The sequence below is a fragment of the Canis lupus genome, chromosome 15, assembly GCF_011100685.1.
Source record: "Canis lupus familiaris isolate Mischka breed German Shepherd chromosome 15, alternate assembly UU_Cfam_GSD_1.0, whole genome shotgun sequence".
Classification (NCBI taxonomy): Eukaryota; Metazoa; Chordata; class Mammalia; order Carnivora; family Canidae; genus Canis; species Canis lupus.
This window is the reverse complement of record NC_049236.1, coordinates 31,898,108-31,906,995: the sequence shown is the minus strand read 5'-3', so window position 1 is coordinate 31,906,995 and position 8,888 is coordinate 31,898,108. Positions and strand designations below refer to the sequence as shown.

The following is an 8,888-nucleotide window of genomic DNA, read 5'->3' as shown; positions in this document are numbered from 1 at the left end:
AAATGCAGTCTCAGAGTCTTATTCTGGAAGAAGATCCCTACTTGGATAGAAAAACTGGGAAAAATCTGAAGTCAGAAGAGTTGCCACAGAAGACCTCACTGAGCAACACCAAAGCCTGCTTTTCTATCTTCACCTTCCCATTGAAACAGTTCTGACAAAAGGCATTAATGACTTCCTTGTTGCTGAAACCAGTGCACTCCTTTCCTTTATGTGACCTACAGGAATGGATCCCTTTTTCTCAAACTTCTTTATCCCTTGTCTGGCTGGTAATTAAATGCATGGTTACAAAACCTCTGTCTCAAATCCCAGCTATACCACTGATGAACCGTGAGACTTGGGACACGATAGTTAGTCTCCCAGTACCTTAGTCTCTCTGGTCCATAAAATGCTGATAATAGTTGCATCTATTTCACGAGGCTGTTGTGGTGATTAAATGTTTAGGCTAATGCCTGCTGCATAATAATTGCTATGCATGTGCCTTCCATGGGTCTCCTTCTATAATATTTCATCTGTGTCTCCTTCTACCTCTCTGACACTTGAGCCAATCCCTCCTTAAACTGTGATGCTATCTTTCTTTGACTCTCTCTCTCTGTGTGTGTGTGTGTGTGTGTGTGTGTGTGTGTGTTCAGGAACACTGAAGGAAGAAAACTCTGAAATAATTATAATAAAAATTGGAGAAATATTTAACCACAACTTTCAATAAACACTTTTGTCTTCCCAATTTTTGTTTGCTCAGGTGCAAATAACAAAGCAAATGTAGCAACATTTCTGTGTATAGGTGGCATAGCTTGTGCTTGTCTTGTTCTGACACAGTCTTTCTTTTTTAAAAAAAATTATTTTTTAAAGATTTTATGCAACCATTCGAGACAGAGAGAGAGCCCAAGCAGGGGGAACAGCAGGGAGAGGGAGAGGGAGAAACAAGCTCCCAGCCGAGCAGAGAGCTTGATGTGGGGCTGGATCCCAGGACCCCAGGATCATGACATGAACCAAAGGCAGAGACTAAACTGACTAAGCAACTCAGGTGCCCCAAAGATTTTTATTTACTTATTTATTTGAGAGAAAGGGAGAGAGAGAGAGAAAGCACATAAGCAGGGGGAGGAACAGAGGGCAGAGGGAGAAGCAGACTCCCCACTAAGCAGGGAACCTGATGTGGGGCTCGATTCCAAGATCCTGGGATGGTGACCTGAGCCAAAGGCAGATGCTTAACTGACTGAGCCACCCAAGTGCCCCTGACATAGTCTTTCATTGCACCTGTGGAAAAAAAAATCATTACTTACAAAAGGATTAGAGGAATGTAAATTACAGTTTTTTAAAAAACAGTAATAAATTGCCTAGAAAAGAACATTTTCACAGGAAAGCAAATACTTTTTTAAAAAAACTTGCTCAACCCTTAAAAGTAACAGGTGCTTGCAAAATTCCATTGTGCGACACGGTGAATCTCTGAACACCTGAGTAAGCCATCAATTAACACTATTATTAAGATGATGCGTTTGAATATAATTTTATTTCTAGAAAATCACGATCAGGTTAATCGTTGCTTGATGATTTCAATGAAAAGCTGTATTGCAAGTATCCACTTCATGTGTCTTTGACTTTCACATTGTGGACTCAAGCCGTGGAATCTCTTTCTTGGCTCCCAACATGATAGTTCTAAAATCAAGGTTTTTTTTGCTTCCATACATATGTAACATTTGGAGGTAAAATATTATCATTTTGGAAATCATTTTATAACTTTAATTGCATATATTATAACTCAGTTTAGACTGGAGTGTTCCATCTTAATTTAACTTCTGAAATTCAGATGACTGCCATGATAATGAAGACAGGGAAGGAAAATTGTGGGCAGTCCCAAGGTTGCAGGATTTCAAGTTTCTGTTTAGCTGGTTCCCTATGTTTAATGAAATCAGCTTTAAAGACTGCTCATTTTTGGATGCCTCTAATCTACAACGGAATTTAGACATATTTAGAAGACAATTTTATTTTGTGTACCAAAAAAGCAGATTGATATTGCTAAAGAGATGCAGTAATAGGGAGATCATAGATTTTTTAATCTTTTCTGTCATTTTGGTGAGTATTGTTCTAGAACCCAAAGTTTTCTTCATTCTAAAAAGTGATAATTATAATTCATTCCTCTTGCATACACTTAACACTTCAATTTACTAACGATACAGTACATCACATTCCAAGTTAAATTCCATATTTCTCTTGTTTGAGTGCATAAGACTGCAAGTAATTTTTGAGTGTCCCATCCATCACTTTACCTATATTTATACCCCCCTCACCATAAAGAGTCTTTTGAGAATAAACCTTAGATCATGAACAAAGGAAAAATCATAGAGGCTGTCTATGACCAAAAATGAAAAGTGAAGTGGGAAGTTGAGAAGTTATTCCATGAATACAATCCCCTTAAATATATAGCAGTAATCAATCTGCCCTCTTGCCTCCTGACCCTTCACCACCCTCCTCCCAGGCTTGCACCAAATTATCTTACTGCCACACTCGTTCTTCTTGTGTAATAATAATGCATTGCCATCTACCAAGCACTTATAATAAAAATTTCCATGCAAAAATGCTTGGCATGTTTTGTTTCACTTAATCTTTGGATAACACTGGAGTTAGGTGTTATTTTCCAAATAGGAAAACAGTTCCAGAGATTTGAAGTATGAATTAGGGGCACAGACGTACTAAATGGCAGGCCTAAGTTTCAACTTAAGTGGACATCTGCTTTGTCTTTCATGGGGTTGGCCATCAATCTATAAGGCATCCTGGAAGACTCAGAACTCAAAGAATCAGGAAAGTTAGATAAAGTATCTAACTTAAAACTTCACAGCCTAAGGGAATGCATAGTTTTCTTCTATGCAAAGGACTTTACATGCATCATCAGTATGAGTATGGTTCCTTGTAGCCCAAATTATATCCATGTCATTGGTGATTTTGCTAAATATTTTTAAGCACTAAACTAAATTCTCATTGCACAATTATATTACATTAGGTAGCCAGAAAAATCTTTGGCTTGCCCTTGGGATATAGTGAAAAATTTCATTCACTCTTCTCTCTTCAAATTTTATCACTACTGAGGAAAAACTCATATATCTCAGATGTGGTCAAGATTGAGTGGGTGTGTGAGTATGTGCGTGCACATATGTATACATACCACACATATATTGCATGCATATAAGTAATGTACATACATACACACTTATGAACCTATCTACTGCATATATATGCATCATATTTCCTTTAAGAAATATTTTTAATCAAAAGAGCATTAAATATTACAAATTTTTTTTAAAAAATCAGAAAGTCAATACCCTTTACCATAGTCCTAGGCATTAAAATCAAGGAAAAAAATTCTAAAAAATGAAATTAAAAGAAAGATGTTGCCCCCATGAATTTCAAGTGAACATAACTTGTCTCTATCTGCAGATACCAAATTATGTTTTTTGGCATTGATAGTGAAGCTGAATAATTATCAAGTCTCTTGTAAGTATACACAAGAAGGAAATTTTGGTTGCAAAAGAATCATCTGATTTTATATTTGGCTTTTACAATCTCATGGTATTTTTACCCTAATTATCAGTCTGGATATTCTTTTTTTTTTTTAAGATTTATTTATTTATTTATTTATTTATTTATTTATTTATTTACTATAGACAGAGAGAGAGAGAGAGAGGGAGGGAGGGAGGGAGGGAGGCACAGGAGGAAGGAGAAGCAGGCTCCATGCCAGAAGCCTGACGTGGGACTCGATCCCGCGACTCCAGAATTGCACAAACTGCTGAGCCACCCAGCGATCCCCTAGTCTGGATGTTCTTTAAAAAAAAAAGGAAAAATCTTAGCCCCTCGTAATAAATTACTGAAAAGTGATTTGTTTTTTCTTTGTTTCCTTTAAAGAGTATTTGTGCTCAGAATGGTTTTCATGTAAACAGGAAAAACTGACTCCTTTCTCTCTCTCTTTCTCTCTTCCTTCCTCTATTTATTCCTTTCAATAATACTAATTTGTCCATTGTGGACTGACACCATCCACAGTATCTGCCGTGGTTTGGGCAGCAGGATATTGTGGGGTGAAGAAGCACACATGTTATGTAACTTCTTACCGTCTTTGACAACACTCCTTCCTGAGCTCTGGAGTCTTCTTTTAGCTGGAAGCTGAATGGATTTAATACTGCTTTCATTTCCTACAAGATCATAGATGACTTCTGCTCTAGCAAAGTTGTTGGTTTGGTTCGGTTTGGCTTTTAAGACAAATGGGGGCAAAGCTTCTAAATGCCAATGATTCATTTTGGGACATTTGGGCATAAACTTATAAAAATGAGTTCATCAAGAGGCTCCTTATGGCAAGGGAGCTGTGGCATCCTTCTCCTTAAGGACCACTATTTGTTATGGCCAAGAACCAAACAGTATCTTGTAGATGGAATGCTATGTATCTTTTATAATATATTTCATGTTGGGAGGGCTTTCTTAAGAGCAGCTCTGTCCAGAAGATTCAGGAACCTTCCCTAGGAAGAAGACAGGGCAGGAGGTGACGGCTCTTGCCTTCTAATCTGAAACCTCAGTCATTTACGCACGTCGTAGGAACATTAAGACAATTGGCAGTCCTCTTGAAGAAAATGCCAGGGCTCCAGTAAGAGAAGGCTTGCTGAAAAAAAAAAAATTAAGGTGCAATAAAGAGATATGTGGTGGCTCTTGCAGAACTTTGTACTGTGACTCATCTGCAACCTTTTACAAAATTTAATGTGGCAAAAGTACTGCGTTATTATGATGTACCATGTGGTATCCCGATTTGTCATCTTCACTTGACATATCTTTTATTGAGGGGTACAAGAAGAAACCCCACATTGGCTGAGGAGAATTTTTCTACTTACATCCCACACGGAGATTTAAAAATATATTCCTAGAATTTGGCATTTACAGGAACATGTTTCACTTTAGTAGCTCTGAAAGGAGATAGCTTTTCTACCCTTTGAGTGTAAAAATCTCTAACCCTAATACATCACCACTAGAGGGCCATTGGAACTCACCTTAATTTGGTAAACGGTGGGGTGCAGGGGAGCAGTGAAGTTTACTTTGCAGCTTTATCTTTTGATAGTGTGAACAGATTTATTATTTAAAATTATGTTTTGACTTCTTTGCCTTGTCATTATATTTATTGTTTTGGAGTTCCATAAAAACATCACGTTCATTCTTTTTTTTTCCCAAGCACCAAATCAGGTCTAAATTAGAATCTTTTCTACCCCAGAGACACAACTATTACATTGGAACACTATTCCATCCCAAGCCCCATAATTTTCCCATATAGTTATTTAAATTATTTTACAGCATAGTTGTTATAATGACATTTGATGTGTGAAGTTGAACAGGAAAAATATGAAAACCTGCTCAGTATCACAGTGCTTGAAGAAAGGCATCACATTCTTTTCCATGTAAGGGATGCAGTAATTTCCATGGTATCACCCCATAGTTGAAAATGCCGTGAAGTTCTCTTGCATGAAAATAATTTAAACTTTTACAGAGAAATATTAAACAGATCTCAAGCAAAACACCTACTTAAAGTAATCAGTACTGTGTGCCTTCATACATTATGTACTATACTAGTCCTAATTCTGGGCAATAACAGCTCATTTAGAAAAACATAAGCATGACATTTCTGCTTTTGTGTACTAGTAATGACTAATAATACTACATAGAGATGAGATGAATGATAAATGACTCTTTAATGTAAACTTTGCAGTTAAACTCAGTGTTTTATTTAGTATTGGGAAATAGCCTTCATTTTTCTTGAGCATAATTAATATTTCAGACATGACTCCGACATGAAAGACCAAGATTACTGTCAAGGCTGGATCAAATCCTACTTGGTTTGATTTTTAACTGAATTCCCAAGTCAAGCAAAGTAATAATAGCCTGACTTGTGAGCATGCTTAAAGTGAATAAATCAAATAAGCAAAGAAATATCTACTGCTATATATATTTTTCCTTGCAGGTTTTTTTTAAATTTCTGCAAGAATTAATTATATATTATCCCCTCACCCTTTATCCTTATTTCAGTGTAATTGCCACATTGAAGAAGGTTATTTGTTTATCTGCGGGTGTCTCCTACAGGCCCATGAGCTTCTAAAGAGAGCGAACAGTATATTTTTAATCTCTGAATCTCTATACCCACCTATGGTACAGTTTCTAAGCAGATAAAATTAACTGGACTTTTTTAGTGATGGTAAATTTGAGGCTAATGCTACAGACTATTTTTCCTCCCAGTGTTCTGGAAGGATGCCTGTTTTCAAGTCACCTAGAAACTTACCCTCTCAGATGGAGAGCAGACCATTTATCCATCACATGCTGGCAGTACCAGTCCCAGGAAATGGCGTGTCAGGGCTGCTTTCGGCTGAGCAGTAGATGTGTCTTTCCTGCTGCCTTTCTTCACTCTGATTATTAAAGAAAACTTAAAGGGCCTTACATTTTACTCAGGAGCTTCCACTTGTGTATAGATATTTGCTATTCTTAGCACATGGTTTATAAGCCAAATACAAAACACGGCTAATTTGTAATGACCCTATGATGTATAATGTGCTCTCATGGCCAGCAGAACGTGTTCTAATTTTTCTTCACTCTGCGCTAACACTTACTGAATAGGTACTGTGTGTCAGGAGCTCTTGGGAGCCCTTTGTATATGCTTTAACTTATTTAATACCTTGCTAAAAGTGGGCAAAATGCCCATTCTTTAACTGTAAGCTTGAGGTGTGTGGATGTGCTTGTCTAGAGTTAGAGACATACTAAATATAAAGCACCTGTCACAGGTAGAGCTCCTACTGATAACCGTTTCCCTCATCCATTAAAAAAACTCTTCGTGTTCAGTGATGACTTCCAACAGTTGCTTCTTCTACAGCTGTGTGAGCACTTGCACTAAGCTAGGAATTCTGCTAGGGGTTTTATATAAAGTAACCCAGTTCATTTTTACCATAACCACGTGTGGTTGCATTTTTCTCCATTAAATTCTCTGGGAAAGTGAGGCAGACAAAGATTACATAATGTGCCTATTGAAAATAATCATATTGGGATTAAAACCTGGGAGCAATCTGATACAGAAGACTGTTGTGTTCCTAACCTCTGCACTATACTGTTTGCTAAATCCAGAAAGACACAGTTTATCGCTGATTGCAACCTCTCATTTTTGGTGTGCTTCAATAAATGATTCTGGACCAGCTTTATATGCTAATAACTCTTCCCTTAGATTATATCGAATTATTACTTTGTCTCCATTTTATGGCAATATATAAGGATTCTTTCTTTCTCCCAAATGAAATTATTAGACTTGGTTAGAAGGGCAGGACACATTAGTTTTCCTCTCCCTCTGCCTCAGCTGCTTCATCCACTATGTGTAGTTGAGTGTATTTTCTCTTCCTCATAAGGCTATGAGAATAAAATGAAAAAAAAAAAGCTTGAGAAGTTAAGGAAATAAAGTCAAATAATTATGACCACTTCTATCAAGTTAAAATGAAATAGAATATCTTAAAATTTTGTTCACAGAAAGTTCACAGTCTTCTATCATGTTGGTCATAATATCTTTAATGTGGGGTTGCTATCACAATACAACTAAAAAAATCAATCCTGTTAATGGTCTACGAATTAAGATAGATTTTATGCGATGGTGGTTTTTAATTGAGATGGTTTCTTTAACTGAATTGAGACCTGTATAAACTATGTTGATTTCCAAGCATTTCTTTGAAAACCATGAGCTTTTCTGAGTCACTCTGATTAAAACAAACAAACAAAACAACAACAACAACAAAAAAAACAAGTAGCCCTTATAAGCAATTGCGTACAATTTGAATTAGAATTGCCACTTAAATTTAGTTCATAAAAAGAATTGAATGTTGTACATACTTATTAGGTCATATATATTTGTTATGGTCATAATTATTATTATTATGAGAGTTTGAATATGGGCCTTTCACAAGTTATGTAAAATAAGAATGCTTGCTGTTTGTTGCTCAACATTGGTTATCTTGGAATGCTACAGGATTATTTTGTGAAACGTAATTTGGGTAATCAGGCAATTTATTTGTGGACCACATGCAGCCAGGAAAAAGTAAAAGCAGTACAGTATTATGGTGAAGAGTAAGAATTCTGACCTCAAAGCCCAAGTGCTTCAAATCCCAGCTCTGTCACCTAATACTCTCGCAATGAGCAAATTACTTAAACTGGGTCTACCTCAATTGCCTTTACTAAAAATGAAAATAATAATTCTACCTATCAGTCACTTTATTAAACTTTCTTACTTTGAAATCATTGTGGATTCACATGTAGTTAGTTGCAAGAAATAATACGGAGTCCTCGCACGTATGCTTTATTGAGTTTCCTCCAATGAGAGCCTCTTCTAAAACATAGTATGGAAGTCCCCTTGTCCATGGTTTCAGCCACCCATGGCCAACCTCAGTCGGGAAGCGACAATCCTCCTCCTGACATAACCTCAGATGGTCAGTGGTAGCCTCATGCTGTGTCACAACGCCTGTGTCATCACCCCTCTTCATCTCATCCCCTCTGTGGTTTATCATCTCGTGTCACCACAAGAGCAAGAGTGAGTACAGTACAATAAGATATTTTGAGAGACATCGTATATACCTAATTTGGAATACAGTATATCATTATAATATTTCTATATCTTAATTAGGTCTTGTTCCTAATCCATAAATTAAACCTCATCATAGGTAGGTAATATACAGGAAAAAAAAACATGGTAGATACAGAGTTCAGGCCTATCTGGGGTTCCAGGCATCCCTCGGGGGTAGGGGAGACCACTGTGCACCATCACAACCAGGCTATGGATACAGCCAAGGTGCAAAATATTGTCATCAGGATCCCTCATGTTATGCTTGTAGAGATCTACATTCATT

The 8,888-nt window shown here is 36.9% G+C and overlaps 1 long non-coding RNA gene across 1 annotated transcript; it reads right to left on the bottom strand.

Annotated features, from left to right (window-relative positions):
- Positions 1-1,193: 1,193 nt before the first annotated feature.
- Positions 1,194-7,393, bottom strand: LOC111090028. Its single transcript, XR_005369957.1, has 3 exons — positions 6,296-7,393; positions 4,095-4,636; positions 1,194-1,251 (listed from the first exon to the last, which is right to left on the bottom strand). It is a non-coding gene; the product is annotated as an uncharacterized LOC111090028 (long non-coding RNA).
- Between the last annotated feature and the right edge of the window lie 1,495 nt (positions 7,394-8,888).